A 20,063-nucleotide genomic window follows, 5' to 3' on the forward strand; every position below is an offset into this window, starting at 1 on the left:
AAAAACACATCATCCATAAACACTTGAAAAAAATCAATCGGCAAAAAGTTTTCAGTGTTCACCCTACACCCTGGAACACCAATAAAGTCTGGCAATGCCGGCTGCACCATGACTGGGGCAACCCAGAGGTCAGCACTTTCAACGGGATGTCTTGCAGCCCCAGGCTACCGCCCAGCTGCCTCTTGACTCACTATACCAACGGGAAGTCTTGCAGCCCAAAGCTGCAACCCAGATGCCTCTTGTCTCACTATACCAATGGGAAGTCTTGCACCCCAGGCTGCAGTCCAGATGCCTCTTGCCGCACTATCGGCACATCAATGTCCTCCTCTAACACAGGCACTTCATCCGCACCAAGAGTATCTTCATCATCAGATGATGCCATGAGGAGAGAAAACTCACTGCCTGAATCTTCCCCTCCCACCTCTACCTCAGAATCAGGGTCAGTCTCTTTTTTTTTTTTATTATATATTTTTATTGTTTTTCTTTGACACAAGATGAACGTATACATGTAACAATTAGAACACTTTGCTGTTTCATTTGGTATACATAAATTACATAAAAGCGTTAGGTGGATGGTTATTGAATGGCTGTTCGGATGGCCCGATGGGCTGGTGGCCTTTTATGGCTAGGTTACCAAGGACCCCTTATCTTTGGTCCTGTGCTTAGTTGTAACATATAACGTAAAACATATAACATACATGCGTTTGGCAGCTGGTTGTGGATCGACTATCAGACACTGTGGATGAGTTCCGTGGTTTTGCATTCCTCGCAGCTGCCTAGGGTGGTTTGCATGGGTCTAGGAAGCTATCTAGTGATGACCACATCTCTCTGTTGGGTTTTCTCCAAGGTGTGTATCTTAGTGCAGTGGAGTCAGCTGCTCTTAGGTACATCACCCAATTCAGCCACCCTTTGAAAGTGGCCTTGGTGGTGTTTTTCCACTTGACTAACACTGTTTTCGTTGCACTAGTTAGGAGGAAGTCGAGAAGGTTTCTGTCTTGTTGTGAGGTAACGTCCGTATTGAGGTGTGCTGTGGTTATAGTGCAGAATTCTTGTTTCAGGGTGCAGCCTAGGACCTTGTTTGTAAAGTCAAAAACCTTCCTCCAGAATTTGCTGACCTTGCTGCAATAGAAGATGAGGGGGCTAGGTCCCCTTTTTCTTTCTCAAAGTTCCAGCATCTGTTATTCTCTCTCAGACCTAGTTTCTCTAGTCGTGCTGGTGTCCAGTATACCTGGTGCAGCAGCCAGAATTTCGTTTGGGCCAGTACTGGTGATATCATGTTACATGTTGGGAAATTCCACATGGTATGTAGTTCTTGTTCTGTGAGTTTCGAGCCTACCTGTGTTTCCCAGTAACTTGTACTTTTAGCGTTGAGCTTTGAGTATGCTGGGCGGAGGAGTTTGTACAGATGAGAAACTTGGTGGCCGGTCTTGTTTATGTTTTCCATGTATTGGAATATTGAGGGAGTAAGCCTGTTTAGATTTGCTTTTGTGATGGTCGATTTGATAGCCAGGAAATTGTATAGCTCTACGTCTGGGAGGGCGTCCTTGTCCCTCATGTTGTTGAACGTGAGGGGCATTCCTTTCTCCTCCAGCTGAGCTGGGTGCGAGAGGCCTAGTTGTTTCCATGTTGTTATGTCTAGGGGTCTGCCTCTGTATTTGATTTTTGGATTTGCCCAGAGTGCTACCCACAGTGAGTTTTTGATGCTTATCTCTAGCTTTTGGTCTACTTTAAGAAGGGCCTGTTTCGTTATCTTGAATATCGGGTTCCCTTTTAGTGACTGTTTGTTGGTGGTGAGGAGGGTTAGTGGGTCAGTGTTGTTAAGGATGGCTCTCTCTAGTAGTAGCCAGGTAGGCGTGTATTGCTGATTTTGGAGTACCCATTGCATCCCCTGCCTGGCCACAAAGGCAGACTGGAAGGTTCTCAGGTCCGCTATGTTGAAGCTCCCTTGTTCTTGCCTCAATCTCCGTTTCAGGAGGCTTATTTTCAGCTTTTTGTCTCTCCAGATGAATTTGTTAAATATTCTGTCTATTTTCTTGTGAAGGTCGTCTGTTAGTGCTAGGGTAAGCATGCTGGCTAGGTAGTTAACTATTGGGGTGATCATCATTTTGACTGTTTCTATTCTTCCCCACCAGGTGATAAACTTGGGCGACCAGTTTTCCAGCAGCCCTTTTATCTTGTCTAGCGTGTTTTTCTCGTTTTGTTCGAGTGGGATTCTCAGATTCCTCCCGAAATTGATTCCTAGGTATTTGACAGATCCCCTTTGCCAAGCTAGCCCTGAGTCTCCCAATACCTCTTTAGTTGTGTGTATGTTCAGTGGCATACACTCTGACTTATCTCTGTTTAGTTTGTAACCGGAGTGAGATGCGTAGGTGTCGATGGTGTGCATGAGAGCCGGTATGGATTTGGCAGGATCTTCCGTTGTAATTAGTAAGTCATTCGCGTAGGCAGCTAGTTTGGCTGTTGAGTTGTTAATGGTTATGCCTGCTATGTTCTTATTTGCTAGGATGTCCCTGATCAGTGGCTTTAGTGCTAGTAGGAACAACAGTGGGGATAGTGGGCAGCCTTGTCTAGTCCCTCCTTGGAGGTTAAAATCGGTCGAAGTCGTTCCGTTGATAGCAATCTGTGCTTTGGGATTTTTGTAAAGGGCCATGACCTTCTGTGTGAAGTTGTCCCCCAGGTTGTATGCCTGCATGCATTTCTCTAGGAAGTGCCAGGAGACTCTGTCGAAGTTCTTTTCTGCATCAAGTGTGATTGCAACTGCCGAGTTGTGTGAATTCGAGCAGTGTTCGATGACTTGAATGTCAAGTGACAACACTAGACTCCTCTGTCAAGTTTTCATGTATCCTACCTGTGTGTTCCCTATGAGCTGTGGTAGTAGTCTGTTGAGTCTTGTTGCTAGTATTTTGGCGTATATTTTGCAGTCTAGGTTTATAAGTGATATTGGCCGGTAGTTTTTCGGCCATTGTGGGTCTTTACCTTCCATGGGGATGACTATGATGTTGGCCTGTGACATCGTCTCTGTTACTGCCCCTTCACCCCCGCAATGATTAAAAACGTTTGTTAGGATCGGTGCTAGCTGGTCTTGGTAGGATTTGTAGAATGGTGCTGTGTAACCATCTGGTCCTGGGGCCTTGTTGTCTTTTAGGGCCTTAATGGCTGTCCTAACTTCGAGAGTTTTTATGTCTTGGCCTAGTGCCAGTGCTTCTTCTGTTGATATCTTTGGTAGGTTTAGGTTCTCCAGGTAGGTCTTTGTCCCCTCTGTATCAAGGTTATCATGTTTGTTGTAGAGTTCCTTGTAGAACTCCATGAAGGTGTGTAGGATATCCTTGTGGTGGGTGTGTGTTTTGCTGCTAGTGTCTGTGATTGATGTGATGTAGTGCTGCCTTTGCTTGTGCTTGAGGTATGACGCTAGGTTTTTCCCAGCTTTGTTGGCTTCGCATAGGTTGATTTGTTTATATTTTTTTATCCATAGCCCCGCCCTTTCGCTCAGGATTCTGTTGAATTCGTATTTTCTCTTTGTGAGTTCTGTCAGTATGTGTTGGTTTGTGGTGTCTCCTATGTGTCGTGTTTCTAGCTGTGACAGCCGGGCCCTCGCCTCCCTGTCCCTCCTGGCCTTGATTTCTATTAGGACGCCTCTTATGGTTGATTTGAGGGCCTCCCACAGTGTTTTGGGGTCTGCGTCCGGTATGTAATTGTCCTCGATGTAGTCATCTATAGTTTTCTGGATTCTACTTTTATCTTTTTGTTTGGCGATGGTAGTGAGGTTGAGTCGCCATCTTCGTGTTGTATGTTCATTGTGTCTCCCTGTAAGGTGTAGGCCTATGCAGGCATGGTCTGATATTGTTCTGGCAGCAATGTCTGTGTGTTCTATTGGGTGCGTGTGTGTTTCTGAGATGAGAATGTAGTCTATTCTGCTTTATGAGTTGTGTGGGTTCGAATAGAAGGTGTAGTCTCTGGTGTCAGGGTGTTGAAGTCGCCACGGGTCCACTAAGTTGAATCTGTTGCATAGGTACGTTAACGTCTTGTGGGATGTCGGGGTACGAGCTTGTGTTTTTGATTGCCTATCTAGGGTTTGGTCAAGCGCCATGTTGAAGTCGCCCGCCACAACCGTCATATTGTGTGAGCCGCTGGACTCTAGTTCTTTAGTTACCCACTCCCAGAATGGTGTGTCGTCGGTGTTTGGTGCATAAATGTTTGTCACTAGTATTGTCTCCTCACCTCTTTTCAGCTGCATGATCAGTAGTCTGCCTTTGTTATCTTGCTGGACCTTATCGATGGTTAAGTTCGATTTACTGTTGGTCAGGGTAATGACCCCTCTCTTTTTACCCACCGCCGGTGAGCAGGCGACCTGACCTATCTATCTAACTCTGAGCTTGCCTGCTTCAGCTGTGGAGAGTTTTGTTTCTTGCAGCAAGATAATGTCCCCCTTAGTCTTGGCTAAGTAGTCTAGTACCTTTTTCCTCTTGATAGGGTGGTTAAGACTTTTAACGTTGAGGGAGATGATCTTAAGGTCTGTTGACAGTGTCTTGTTATTTGACTGTGTAATTTTTAATACTGCGTTGGGCTAAGCCTGTTCTGGCCGTGGGTAACCTATCCCTGACAGTTCTATGCTGTGAGTTAGCTGCGTGTTTAGGGTCTGGTGTTCTCAGTGTTGTTGGCGGTCTATCTATTGTATTTGTATTGGCTGCGGCGTAGACATTGACAGGACGTACACGACAAACAAAACATACATGACAAACAAGTCGACCAGCCCCCCTCCCCACCTTCATTTCCCTCCTACCTTCCCGCCCTTTCCACCCCCTCCCCCTCTCACCATTACTTTGTGCTGTGGGCGTGCGACAGCAAGGTCCCACCCGGTCTTGATCCCGGGATATTACGGTTAAGACATTCCAACAACTTGCTGAGCTGTAATCCGGCGGCTAGCCATTATCCTTACTAAGAAAGGAGACTGCACAAACAAGTCAACAACCAACACTGTGCAAAGTAAGTAAAAAGAAGTGTGCCTTTATCACAAAGATCTATATACTGAAAAACTATACAATTCACTTACAAGCGACAGCTACACTCACCAGCACCTACTCTGCAAAGACACAGCAAATAGTCAACGATATCCCACTAGAAAGAAGAAGAAAAAAAGAATCTACAGAAAACAAAATACACATCAAGCACAAATGCAAAACATTTTTTAGACACTCAAAAAACAGAAACCAAACATACTGGTATTATTACACACATTACATTGAAATTGTACAAAAAAGCTCTCTTACAAAACACATGTAACTACACAAACAGCAGAACCACCAGTAACGAAACCGCAACCTGCAACAGTCTAGGAGCAAAAGCCTTGAACTAGAATAAAAAAGGGGGAAATAAAACATTACAATTCACAAGAAATAAAAACAATACACATTATAACAGGCTATGTCATAGGCTATGTCACTACACAAATGGGAGCAGAAAGGTCAAATAAACGGACTGAATACACATAAACAAATATATGTCCCCTGGAAGCAACCAATTTATTTATTTTTACATCCCTGGCACTAGTGGGCTTTTCTGCTCCCCCCCACCCCCGGGCCAGTAATACCAAAAATATAGGTAATCTGTCCCCAAGGGGGGGGCAGAAAAGTCTAACAAATTAATTAGACCCATAAGGAAGTGACCTTAGGGGTCGCTTCCATTTCAAATTTAAAACACTCCCTGGTGTCTAGTGAGGTTTTCTGCCCTGCCCTTGGTGGCAGAAAGGCTAAATAAAGACACGGATCTGCCTCCCGGGGGTGGCAGAATATAATTTTTTTTAAATGGCCCCTGGAAATGACTCGTCACTTCCAATTTTTAAAAAAAAACAATTCCTTGGCTCTAGTGGGCTTTCCCCCCCCCCCTGGGGCCATAAACACCAAAAAATCAGGCTATCTGTCCCCAGGGGGGGCAGAATATAATTGTTTTTAAAATTGGACCCCTGGAAGCGACCCTTGCCCAAGGGGTCACTTCCATTTAAAAAAAAAAGAATTCCCTGATGTCTAGTGGGGTTTTCTGCCCCCCCCCAACCTGGGGGCAGAACGGCCAAATAAAAAAACAAATATATGTCCCCTGGAAGCAACCAATTTATTTATTTTTACATCCCTGGCACTAGTGGGCTTTTCTGCTCCCCTCCCCCCCCCCCCCCCCGGCCAGTAATGCCAGAAATATAGGTAATCTGTCCCCAAGGGGGGGGGGGGGCAGAAAAGTCTTACAAATTAATTAGACCCTTAAGGAAGTGACCTTTGCCCAAGGGGTCGCTTCCATTTCAAATTTAAAACACTCCCTGGTGTCTAGTGAGGTTTTCTGCCTTCCCCTGGGTGGCAGAAAGGCCAAATAAAGACACGGATCTGCCCCCCGGGGGTGGCAGAATATAATGTTTTTTAAAATGGCCCCTGGAAGTGACTGATCACTTCCAATTAAAAAAAAAATAACAATTCCCTGGCTCTAGTGGGCTTTTTTGCCCCCCCTCCCCCCCCGGGGCCATAAACACCAAAAAAATCAGGCTATCTGTCCCCAGGGGGGGCAGAATATAATTTTTTTTTAATTGGACCCCCTGGAAGTGACCCTTGCCCAAGGGGTCACTTCCATTTTTTAAAAAAAGAATTCCCTGGTGTCTAGTGGGGTTTTCTGACCCCCCTGGGGGTGAAACGGCCAAATAAAAAAAACGATCTGCCCCCAGAGGGGACAGAATATACTTTAAAAATAATTTGGGCCCCTGGCTCTAGTGGGCTTTTCTGCCCCCCCCCCCCCCCCGGGTCCAGAATCGGCCATAAAACGGCCGATCTGTCCCCAGGGGGGTAGAAAAGTCTGATTTCATATGTGCCCCCTAGGAAGCGACCCTTGCCCAAGGGGTCGCTTCCGTTTTGCCAAAAAAAATCCCTGGTGTCTAGTGGGGGCATTCCTGGTGCACGATTGTGACGCTGTGCGCGATCATGCACCAGGAATGCCCTGCATTGGGACATCAGGGGAGAGGAAACACTGTTCCCCCCCCCCCCAATGCCTCAAGGCACAACAAAATGCCCCCCCCCCCCACCGGAGGCCAAAACCTACCTCCGATCCCTGGATGCGCTGGAAACAAATGTTTTTTTGTTTAAGTATTGCTGTTAATCGGAGCCCGTGAAGGGGCTATGATTAACAGCAATACTTAAACCAAAGGCCAGTCTGCCCCGCACTCCCACATAGCCGCAAGCCCCACCAGCCCCCCGCCTCCTTACCTGCACTCCTCACGCCCGCTCCGCCACCACCGCCAGGAAAAGTGCCTCATGGTCGCGCCGCTCGCCTCTTTAAAGCGGCCGGTGGCGCGACTCTCTCTAGCGACGTCCTCTAGCGAGGTTCTGAGCTGGGATGGTGCAGTGAGCTAAAAAACGGTGATGGATCAAGCCCTGATCTTTTGACTGGGTAGGAGCGTTCTGCTTAATTCAGATGCTCTGTCCATCACCACCCCCTTTTCTGAATCGTTTTGGCCACTATAGGATTGGAAGGGTATGCTCAGACATGAGTCCCTTGCTCACTGCACCATCAGGATTCAAGCAAGCCGGGCTGAAGACGGCTGTAATGCCAGAAACCGGTCCCCGGAAGCTTGTTTCCTTTCCAGTAAAGAATTGGCTTGGTAGTTTGGTCTGCCCTGTTCCCATGATGCACTGGGCCAGGGTCAGACTAATTTGCATATAGCCAGGTTCTGCGCTGGGATGGTGCAGTGAGCTAAAAAACGGTGATGGATCAAGCCCTGATCTTTTGACTGGGTAGGAGTGTTCTGCTTAATTCAGATGCTCTGTCCATCACACCCCCTTTTCTGAATCGTTTTGGCCACTATAGGAGTGGAAGGGTATGCTCAGACATGAGTCCCTTGCTCACTGCACCATCAGGATTCAAGCAAGCCGAGCCGAAGACGGCTGTAATGCCAGAAACCGGTCCCCGGAAGCTTGTTTCCTTTCCAGTAAAGAATTGGCTTGGTAGTTTGGTCTGCCCTGTTCCCATGATGCACTGGGCCAGGGTGAGACTAATTTGCATATAGCCAGGTTCTGAGCTGGGATGGTGCAGTGAGCTAAAAAACGGGGATGGATCAAGCCCTGATCTTTTGACTGGGTAGGAGTGTTCTGCTTAATTCAGATGCTCTGTCCATCACCACCCCCTTTTCTGAATCATTTTGGCCACTATAGGAGTGGAAGGGTATGCTCAGACATGAGTCCCTTGCTCACTGCACCATCAGGATTCAAGCAAGCCGGGCCGAAGACGGCTGTAATGCCAGAAACCGGTCCCCGGAAGCTTGTTTCCTTTCCAGTAAAGAATTGGCTTGGTAGTTTGGTCTGCACTGTTCCCATGATGCACTGGGCCAGGGTCAGACTAATTTGCATATAGCCAGGTTCTGAGCTGGGATGGTGCAGTGAGCTAAAAAACGGTGATGGATCAAGCCCTGATCTTTTGACTGGGTAGGAGTGTTCTGCTTAATTCAGATGCTCTGTCCATCACCATGCCCTTTTCTGAATCGTTTTGGCCACTATAGGAATGGAAGGGTATGCTCAGACATGAGTCCCTTGCTCACTGCACCATCAGGATTCAAGCAAGCCGGGCCGAAGACGGCTGTAATGCCAGAAACCGGTCCCCGGAAGCTTGTTTCCTTTCCAGTAAAGAATTGGCTTGGTAGTTTGGTCTGCCCTGTTCCCATGATGCACTGGGCCAGGGTCAGACTAATTTGCATATAGCCAGGTTCTGAGCTGGGATGGTGCAGTGAGCTAAAAAACGGGGATGGATCAAGCCCTGATCTTTTGACTGGGTAGGAGTGTTCTGCTTAATTCAGATGCTCTGTCCATCACCACCCCCTTTTCTGAATCATTTTGGCCACTATAGGAGTGGAAGGGTATGCTCAGACATGAGTCCCTTGCTCACTGCACCATCAGGATTCAAGCAAGCCGGGCCGAAGACGGCTGTAATGCCAGAAACCGGTCCCCGGAAGCTTGTTTCCTTTCCAGTAAAGAATTGGCTTGGTAGTTTGGTCTGCACTGTTCCCATGATGCACTGGGCCAGGGTCAGACTAATTTGCATATAGCCAGGTTCTGAGCTGGGATGGTGCAGTGAGCTAAAAAACGGTGATGGATCAAGCCCTGATCTTTTGACTGGGTAGGAGTGTTCTGCTTAATTCAGATGCTCTGTCCATCACTACCCCCTTTTCTGAATCGTGTTAGCTGACGCAGCGTACCCGTTTGAGTTGTATTACTCATGGGTTACGTTCCCCGCAATAGATGCTGGTACCAGTTTTTTTTACACTTACACCTCTGCTGATGCTCCTGCTGCGCACGCTCCATATCGGACAGTGGAAATTCATATTTCTGCTTGGCAGCATGCAGTTTGGTTTAATGGCACCCTCCCACACGTTATAACAGCGGTCAGACAAGGGCCGTTGTCAATCCAGGCTCTACTTGGCCTGTTTTAGCTGCTTACACCCCGCATCCTCAGGCGGGTAGGTTAACAGCTCAGAAACTGAGACCCCTGTATGCTTCTGCGGTATCAGTTATTAGGTGTCTGGTTCATTACATTACCCGCAACCTCCCAGTTGGGGCCCAGGGTGGTACGGCGCATCCAGTTGGCTGTGGCGGACTGAAACTTAGTCCCGTCATGGTTAATGCAGTCATGGGCAAGCGTCCCCAGGATAAGGAAGAGATGCCTCTTTGGCTTGCCAAGAAATTCGACCAACGGGAAGCAGTGTTCCCGAATACAAGTCCTGTTGAGAAACACAGGTTCTTCACAGTTAGTTTGCAGAAAGACTTAGTGCCTGACGTAAATAAATGTACTACTTGGGGGGGGGGGTGATTTTTGCGGCAGTCTATACTAGGAGCTTTGGCACCCCGTCAATGACTGTCCTGCCTTCTGTGATCAAGCGTGTGCAGGATGAACACGGACCAGAGGTGGCTGTGGAGTTGGGAATGCGACACGTGGGAGCGTTTGACATGGTACGCGATCTCGTACTTGCTAATGTCAAGGGGGATGCGGTAAGTTTCCAGGTCTCTGATGCTCTGCGCGATGTCCCCGACGCAGACAAACCCCGTCAGTTACTGAAAATTATTACGGAGGCTTATAAGAACTTTGGCCGTAATAGTTTAGGTGTTAAGCCTTCCGCTAAGAAAGAGAAACTGCAGCAAACACAGCAAGCGTCATCTGATAAAGATGACCGCCCGAAAGTTCAGAGACAAGATTGGAGTAAGAACAAACAACAGGGTAAGCAGCAACAGAAACGGGGGTCCCTTCCGGCTTCACCTACACCTGCCCCTGTTGTGCGTACATATGATTTACGCGATCGCAATACTATTAAGTCGCCTGATATGTTTCAGGTTCCTGAACAACGTTCTCCTCGCTCTTTGCAGGAAACATCGGTAACAGCCACCGGTGGAGGAGGCAATGGCAGAGGTCGAGGTGCCCAACAGAGCCGTGACCAGCCTCGTAAGGCTGACGGCAAAGGCAAGCAGGACGAGACACCGCGTCAAAGGCCCCAGTTTCAGAAGAAGTAAGTTGCTGCAGTAACAGCGAGATATGCCACAGATAGTGAGAACGCAGCTTTGGAATCTGACATGGGTGACGCTGCTGGACAGCGTGGCAGAGAATACCATTGTTCGAGAGGCGCTGCGTCCACTACTGAGGGTGACAGCGACTGACACTTTAGTTGTGGTGGAAACAGCTGAAACTAGAGTGGCTCCCCCTGAAAGACTTTATGAAATTGTCCTTGTAATTGAAGGTGATATAGAACGCACCATTAAAGGATTTTTTGGGGAAAATCTCACAACTACTTATGATATTTTGTTGGCGGAGGTCGATTGGCCCCCACCCTTTGTCTTGGCTGCTCCACAAGGGAAGGAGGTGTTCTCTTCCAGGGGATCCTCATCAATAGTCATAAGCACTGAATATTCCCGCCCATGTGCGGGACCCCGGAAACAATATAAAAATATATATGTATAAAACACATATATCTCGCTCCACATATATGTATGTACATATATCATTTTTCTCACATCAATGCAGCCCCAAAACTGAGGCTAAACAATGCAAACACATATACATGAACTGCAATTAGTAAGGAATCAAAAAACACATTAGGTCAAAAAATCCTTGAACTTTGTGTTTTAATGAGTCAAACCACTCATAAATCCTGAAAATTGCTTATAAATAGACATTGTTAGCCCTCAGGCTGCATTGCAAAACAATATCATAGAAAATGAAACCATTTTCACAATAACTGGCACCGTGCCTTTAAGGCAGCCATGACCCCAGGCTTCCCATCATGCCTCAGGGGTGACAGTTAGGTCAGTTGTTCTTTCCGGCTCCTTCAGTCAGGACCCTGGTGAAACAGCTCCTTTTCTTTTTGACTGTCTGTCAAAAAATATTCAGCTTTTACTAGAATTTTTGACTTCACTCGACGTCTTTTAGACATAGAGTGCTGTTTGAACACTTTTTGTGCTTAAAAAAAGGTATTTTTCCTGTCAAAGATGCCTTCTCTCTTCAACAACTGTCCTTCATGTGGAAGGAAAAAGGCAAAGACTGACTCTCATTCAGTCTGTATCCTGTGCCTACCAGACTCTCATTCCTCTAAAACCTGTGAACACTGCCAGGTTTTATCTTCCAGGACTCTTAAGGATCGAGAGAGGATTAGAGCTTATGGGCTTTCTGAGAGAGGAAGATCTCCCAAGAAGCAGAAAAGTCGGAAGACGCGGTCGACGTCGAGAGGAGCCCCGACTGGTTCACATTCGACGTCGGGATCGGCGTTGGAGAAGCAGTCGACGGCGACGAAGAAGATGTCTTCAGCGTCTACATCGAAGGTACCTCCGCTTCAGTCAGCGTCGAGGGACAGGTCGCCGTCGAAGCGGAAGAGCTCGACGGCGAGCCGTGTGACGTCAAAACAGCATCGTCATGCTGTGACGTCGAGGCATTCTCCGTCGACGTCGTCCAATCGACGTTCGACGTCGAGCCATCCTCCGTCGACGACTAGCCATGGTCGTTCGACGTCGAGGGAGCCTCTGTCGACACATCATCGGTCGACGTCGATGCAGCCAACGTCGACGCCTGGACGAGAGCGTTCGACGTCGGAGCGGCATTTGGAGTCGAGGCACGCCCAGTCGCCATCAAGTCAACGGCGATCGGCGTCGAAACAGCCTCCATCGACGTCGAGCAGACAGCCTTCAACGTCGAAGGACAGCCATGGCCACCCGAGGTCGACGGAGAAATCACGGTCGACGTCGAGGGAGCGTCTTCCTGCTCGGCGCTCGGCGTCGATACAACCACCGTCGAGGGATCAACAAAGATCCAGGGAGAGAAGTTCTTCTCAAACAAAGAACTTTACTCCTACAAAATCAAAGGAGGTGGTTCGGGACAAGGGAAGTGCCTTGCTAGTCCAGACTCATGCCCTAGAGCCACAGTTGGGTTCTCCAGGTTCAGCATCGGCTGCGGAGGTGGAACAATCACCAGTGCAGGATCCCCCCGCCAAGAGACGGAGACTTGCAGAAGAAAGATCTCGCTCAAGGTCTCCCTCTGGATCTCTGGTGAGTCTTTCCTCATCATCCTCATCATCTCGGAGTGGCAGATCCTCGGATGGACGGAGCGGCGCATCTAATAGGGGGAGGTCCGAATCCCCTGCAAGATCGCAACAGGATCGAACGGAACGACCTCAACGGTCGCGTACACCTGAGAAGGATCCCATCCACAAGTCTCCTTCTGTTCATCTTTCCCCAAGGTGGAATAGACCTCTTCACCACTGGGCAGAGGACAAGGAGACGGCGGAGCGCCTAAAGCGATATCGAGACCAACCTCTTCGCAGAGAAAGGTCTCGTTCTAAACACTCAAGCAAGAGACATTCTCGTCACAGAGAGAGATCTCGTTCCAAGACGCGTTCTAGCAGAAGAACTAGGCCCAGGAGGACAAGTAGTTCTTCAAGTTCGTCGAGAACACGATCTCACAGGGATTACTCCCCGACTCTTACTAACAGTCCACGCTCAAGAGTGTCTCCAACTGAGGATATTTTCTCGTTCCAAGATATCTTGGGCAGGGGAGCCCTGAAACTGGGAGTACCGATGACAGCTCCACAAGTCAAGACGACTGTCATATTCGAAACCCTGCAACATAGATCAGCACCCAAACCGTTGTTGCCGTTGGTTCCGGGTATAATGGAACATGTGAATGAAGTCTTCCTCACTCCGGCAACGGTGAAGTCCGTTCCAGCGAGGATTCTCAAAAAGTATCGTCCTCCGGAAGAGGATCCTCTGTTCCTCAAAGCTGATCCCCCGCCAGATTCAGTGATCATTACGGCGGCAAGAAAATCCAATGCGGTGGCTTCCTCATCCACGGTACCTCCGGATAAGGATAGCAAGGTGCAGGACTCATGGGGGAGAAGGGTGTGTAACACCTCAGCCTCTTTCCTCAAGGTTTCTAACGCGGAAGCCCTGCTCGGCAGGTATGACAGGTCTCTGTGGGACTCACTTCAGAGATTTACCGCAAAGCTCCCTGAAGAAGACAGAAAGGACTTTGAGGAGGTTCTGATGGAGGGCAGTCAAGTCTCCAACCAGATTATAGGATCGGCAGCAGATGGGGTAACTCTGGCGGCACATGGCTATGTGCACGGAGTTACAGCAAGGAGAACATCTTGGTTACGCCTCACAGCATTAAAACCGGAGGCTCAAGCAAGAATCCTGAACCTTCCTTTTTCAGGCACATCTCTCTTTGGGGCAAGTGCGGATGAGGAAATGCAGCGGATGAAGACCGAGTTGGACACTCTCAAAGCGGTGGGACTCGAGAAGAAAAAGGAATTTAAGAAGAAATTCCGTTCGAACAACAAGGGTTATTCGAAGCAGAGGGTTCAAACCCCTCAATGGCAGAAAGGCCAGAACCAGCAGGGCCAGCAAAAGACACAGTACAAAGGCAAGGGCAATTCCAAGGGAAATGGAAATCAGCGCCAAGGCAACAACTTCAATAAAGCGCAGCAGAAGCAATGAGTCTTCACTTCCCCCAGCGCCGTTGCCCACTCCAGTGGGGGGAAGCATTGCGCATCACAGGACAGAGTGGCAGGCCATCACCAAAGATCAATGGGTGTTGTCTATGCTGCAGAATGGGTACTGTCTTCGTTTCCATCGTCTACCTCCGCACGTTTCCCCGATGTCAACATCAAGTCACCAGCTACAAAGGTTAAAAGCAGAAGTAGCTACACTCCTCGAGAAAGAAGCCATCGAGAGAGTTCCGGTGTCCCAAAGGGGGAAAGGAGTGTACTCGAGGTATTTTCTGGTCAGAAAAAAGGGCCAGAAGGAAGAATACAGGCCCATTCTGGACTTGAGAACACTCAATCTGCATGTACGAAAAGAAAAGTTTCGCATGTTGGCGCTTCATCAGATATATCCACATCTCAGGCAGGGGGATTGGATGTGTTCGATGGACCTTCAAGATGCGTACTTCCATATTCCAATACGGCAAGATCACAGAAGAGTCCTTCGGTTCCGGGTGGGGACCTCTCACTACCAGTTCAAAGTCCTCCCGTTTGGGTTGAAGTCGGCTCCCAGAGTGTTCACCAAGTGTGTCGCAGTGGTGGCGGCAGCTCTACGCCGCAGGGGAGTCTTCGTATACCCATACTTAGACGATTGGCTGTTGAAAGGTCCAACTCCAGGCAATGTAAGGAATCAATTCAAGACATGCATAGAACTTTGTCAACGTCTAGGTCTACATGTCAATTTCAACAAGTCTGTATCACAACCAACTCAGAGGATCCACTTCCTAGGAGCTCTGCTAGACTCCGAAGTAGGAAAAGTGTTTCCTTCGGAGGAGAGACAGTTTTCGATAGCCCTCAAGTGCCAACAAGTTCTTCTCCACAGGTCCCAGAAGGTGCGGAAGATAGCCTCGCTCTTGGGGTCGATGGCTTCCTGCATCTTCCTAGTGCCGAACGCCAGACTTCGGATGCGTCCTCTTCAGCAGGATCTGGAGGACAAATGGGACCAACACTCAGATCAGTGGGACGATCGGATCACTTTGTCGGAGGTTGCTCAATCTTCCCTCCAGTGGTGGACAAAGAGACAGAACATGCAGATGGGGGTTCTCTTCCATCAACCGCCTCCAACACAAACGATCATCACAGATGCATCATTGCAAGGATGGGGAGCGCACATGGGACCCCTACAAGTGCAGGGTCTGTGGTCTCCCAAGGAAAGCACTTATCATATCAACTTGCTGGAGTTGAGAGCGGTTCACCTGGCTCTCAAAGCGTTCCTTCCCTCGCTTCAGGAGAAAATGATTCTAGTACAGACGGACAACACCACCACGATGTACTATTTAAACAAGCAGGGAGGAACACGATCAAGGACTCTGTCTCTGGAAGCTCAGCGCATCTGGCATTGGCTTCTAGCTCGCAAGTTGTCTGTTCAGTCAGTCCACCTCCCAGGAGAGCAGAACGTGAGGGCGGACACTCTAAGTCGGCACTTCGAAGACAGAGAAGACTGGGTTCTCAACGACGAAGTGCTAGACGACATTTTCCAGTCTTGGGGTCGTCCTTCAATAGATCTCTTCGCAGACGACGAAAACACCAAATGCCCAAGCTTCGCCTCCAGGTTCTATCGACCAGGAACGAGAGGGAATGCTCTGTTAATGGACTGGTCGGGGCTGTTTGTGTACGCCTTCCCACCCCTTCCGCTGATCCCGAAGGTGGTGAGCAAGCTGAACCACTCGTGCACAACGATGATCCTGATTGCCCCAGACTGGCCGAGACAATGGTGGTACACAGACCTACTTCACCTATCAGTGTCTCCTCACAAGAGGCTACCATGCAGGCAGGACCTGTTGTCGAAGATGAACGGGAGGATTCACCATCCCAACCTTCCGTCACTGAACTTGGCAGCTTGGCTCCTGAGGTCATACAGTACGGCCATCTAGGGCTGCCACAGGACTGCATGGCCATTCTGAAAGAAGCACGACGCCCTTCCACTAGACATTCGTATGCATGCAAGTGGAAGAGATTCTATATGTGGTGCATGCAGAATGGTCACAATCCGGTAAAAAGTCAGGAAGAAGCAGTTCTCCCATACTTGTTGTACCTGACTAAAGCAGGTTTGAAGTTTAACTCCATTAAGGTGCATTTGGCCGCTATTACAGCTTATAGGCGATCACCTTCACAAACTTCTTTTTTTCAGCTTCCTGCAGTAAAAGATTTACTGCAGGGTCTAAAGAAAGTGTATCCTCCTGTTCGGCCTCCTGCTCCGCCTTGGGAGCTGAACCTAGTCCTATCAAAATTGATGGGTTCACCTTTTGAGCCTATTCATAAAGCTTCTTTACAGCATATTTCCTGGAAAGCTGCTTTTTTGATAGCGATTACGTCAGCCCGTAGGGTGAGCGAAATTCAGGCCCTATGTACTAAAGAACCGTATACGGTTTTTCACCTGAACAGAGTGGTGCTTAGAACGCATCCTTCTTTCCTGCCTAAAGTGGTATCAGATTTTCATGTCAATCAGTCTATCTCTTTACCCACTTTCTTTCCTAATCCCTCTACTCCAGCTGAGAGGGCATTACACTCTCTGGACCTGAAAAGGGTTTTAAAGTTCTATCTGGACAGGTCCAAGTCTATTCGACATTCTGATCAATTGTTTGTTAACTACGGTTCGATCAGGACTGGTCATGCAGCCTCGAAACGTTCTATCTCCAGGTGGATCGTTTCGTGTATCAAGCTTGCTTACCAATTGGCACAGAAGACTTTAGGGGGTTCCCCTAAGGCGCATTCTACTAGAGGTAGAGCAGCCACGGCGGCTTACCTGCAGGATGTGCCCATGTCTGAGATTTGTAAAGCGGCGACCTGGAGGTCTGTCCATACATTTACCAGGCATTACTGTCTAGATTCTGACACGAGAGCAGATACCCAGGTGGGCCAGGCCTCCCTGAGGAATCTGTTTAACAGCTAGAATTTCTTTTGGCTGTTATGATTGGTTGGGTCATGTACTTCTCATTTACCTGCAGGTGGTTGATGGGCTTGCTATTCTATTCAGTGCTTATGACTATTGATGAGGATCCCCTGGAAGAGAAGGATAAGTTACTTACCTGTAATCCTAGTTCTCTTCCAGGGGTATCCTCATCAAAGTCATAAGCAACCCACCCGCCTCCCCAGGTAAATGAGATTTGGTACTGTTTTGTTTTCAATCTTGTGGTTGAGCCCTGTCTTCAGGGTTATGCAAAGAACAACTGACCTAACTGTCACCCCTGAGGCATGATGGGAAGCCTGGGGTCATGGCTGCCTTAAAGGCACGGTGCCAGTTATTGTGAAAATGGTTTCATTTTCTATGATATTGTTTTGCAATGCAGCCTGAGGGCTAACAATGTCTATTTATAAGCAATTTTCAGGATTTATGAGTGGTTTGACTCATTAAAACACAAAGTTCAAGGATTTTTTGACCTAATGTGTTTTTTGATTCCTTACTAATTGCAGTTCATGTATATGTGTTTGCATTGTTTAGCCTCAGTTTTGGGGCTGCATTGATGTGAGAAAAATGATATATGTACATACATATATGTGGAGCGAGATATATGTGTTTTATACATATATATTTTTATATTGTTTCCGGGGTCCCGCACATGGGCGGGAATATTCAGTGCTTATGACTTTGATGAGGATACCCCTGGAAGAGAACTAGGATTACAGGTAAGTAACTTATCCATCCTCACCGCTTTCGTACATACAGTGCAGAAGGAGCAGGCTCTGCAGTTTGCAGAAGATTGGGCTAAAGCGCTTGCGCCGGCGTTATACCGTACTCATTGTGGAGGGGACAAATTATCCCCTCGACATGAGATTCCATTGCGGTCGATGCCACAGCCTCGACCCCAATATCCCATACGATGAGAGGCGAAAACCTCAGTTGCAGACATCCTTGAACAATTGGAATATTAGGGTGTGATCGAAACATCTGTGTCTCCGATGAATCGCTTTTTACTGTGACCAAGCCGGATTGCTCGTACCGTTTGGTATTGGATTACCTCCACTTGAACTCACATTGTCGTACGTGCGCGGTGCAGAATACTCAGTTCTGCTCTTGTGGGTAGTCTAGTGCGTAAACGATTCAAAACAACACTTGACATTTCCAATGGCTTTTTTGCCCCTAATTTGTCTAACCTTAGTAGTCAGTGGACAAGTTTTACATGTGGCGGCAAACAGCGCCAATTCCTTCGTTTGGCTATGGGCTACAAGAATAGTCCTGGCCTTTTTGCCGCCCGAATAGTCATTCTCCTAGAGAGGCTAGACGCAGATGCATGTTCGTATGTGAATGACATATATCTCACAGACGACAAATTATGGCCGCATCTGTGCCGCGTTGACCGCATAATTTGCCGTTTTGCAGACTTTGGCTATAAATTTAACTTTGCAAAATCACACATTGAAGAGTACACAGTGTTGTTCCTGGGCTACGAGCTCAACAATGAAGGTAGAGGTTTGGCTCCTCACTTCCTGGAGAAATTCTTACTTTTGCGTGCTCCCACAACACTGAAAAAGCTATAATCTTTACTGGGCTTTTTAAATTTCGGTCGTACATACATTCCGGAATATGCCCAGCGTATCAAACCGCTTTATGCGTTGATTCAACCTACTTTTTCCAAATCGTGCTGGCTGCCAGAACATTCAGCCATCTTGCAATTGCAGGCTGACCTACTTGGATCTAAATTCTTATTGACTCGTGATAACCAGACCAACCTGGTGATAAGAATCGTGCCAGAAGCGGTGGGTTTCACGTACATCACTTTTAATGAGGCTGACACAGTCCCTATCGCTTACAAGTCACACTTGTACACTTCGTCTGAGCTGCGGTTTTCCACTGTGGAAAAAGTTTTAACAGCAGTGCAGATGGCGATTCTTAATGAACGTGCAGGGAAAGCGCATAGTGCTTGTTATTCCCTATCCTGCCTACGAGGCAGTGACAAAGGCCAGTGTACTGAATTCCAAAGGTTTGCACCCTCGGTGGATACAATGGGCTTCATCCTTGACATCCCCGGATGTAACGTTCATTTTTGATTCCTCTTGCTGACTTAAGAGTTCTTGCAGTATGAATTGGTTCATCCTGCTCCTCTGACTATGCGCCCACTTGAGGATTTCCGCTGTATCATTTGCACTGATAGAAGTACGCAAGGGGGTACTGTTTCAAGGCACGGGTATTCCATGGCCTACGCAATTGTGGTTGCTACTATGGTGGATGGTGAATTCAAGCCCGAAGTCGTGCATACACAGACGTTAGGGGATTGTACCGCCCAGTTGTCAGAACTTCGTGCTCTGATGCTTGCATTAGAGTACGCGGACCCTAGTGTGACAACTCTTATTGTGAGTGACTCTTATTACTGTGTTCAGTCTTATAATGACAATCTACCCTTTTGGACTCAAAATGATTATCGTGACTCCAAGGGATGCACAATAAAACATAAAATAATCTGGGTTCGAGTGGCTGAGCTCAAAGAACGACTCCCACTCGTTTTTGTGATTCATACTCTTGGTCATCGGTGTGTTTGAGTTCACGCTGTTGGCAACTGTCTCGCGGACGAGGCTGCGAAGCCAGCAGTAGCAACATTTGCAGTGGCAGCGGTTACATGTTCCAAAAGTAAGATTGATGATGACATCTTGGCAGCTATTGCCGCAACTGAGAAGGGAGGTAAATATCCTAAGGTATCCTAAGATCGACAGTACTTCGAAGTACTCTTATCATTTAAGTCCTGATAAATTTCCTTATGTGAGAATTAACAACGTTGGTGACAGGTTGATACCCAACGCGGACCGCAGACAGGCTTTGATTACAGCAGCCCACCCAGGGATGGCTTTGGCGCATGTCGGCGTGTCAGCTACTGTTTCTCTTCTCCAGCAACTATATTGGTGGCGGGGTTTGTACAAACAGATACGCGATTTTGTCCTTCAATGTGGCATTTGTCAGCAAATTAAACCTTCTGCTGCACGCTCGCCCCGAACTCAGTTGTACATATCTAATAAACCACTTGCGTGTGTTTATTTAGATCACTGCGGTCCTTTCTCCTCTGATACTGCGTATAAGTACATCTTAGTAGCAGTT

Source organism: Lissotriton helveticus, chromosome 7 (genome assembly GCF_964261635.1).
Source record: "Lissotriton helveticus chromosome 7, aLisHel1.1, whole genome shotgun sequence".
NCBI lineage: Eukaryota > Metazoa > Chordata > Amphibia > Caudata > Salamandridae > Lissotriton > Lissotriton helveticus.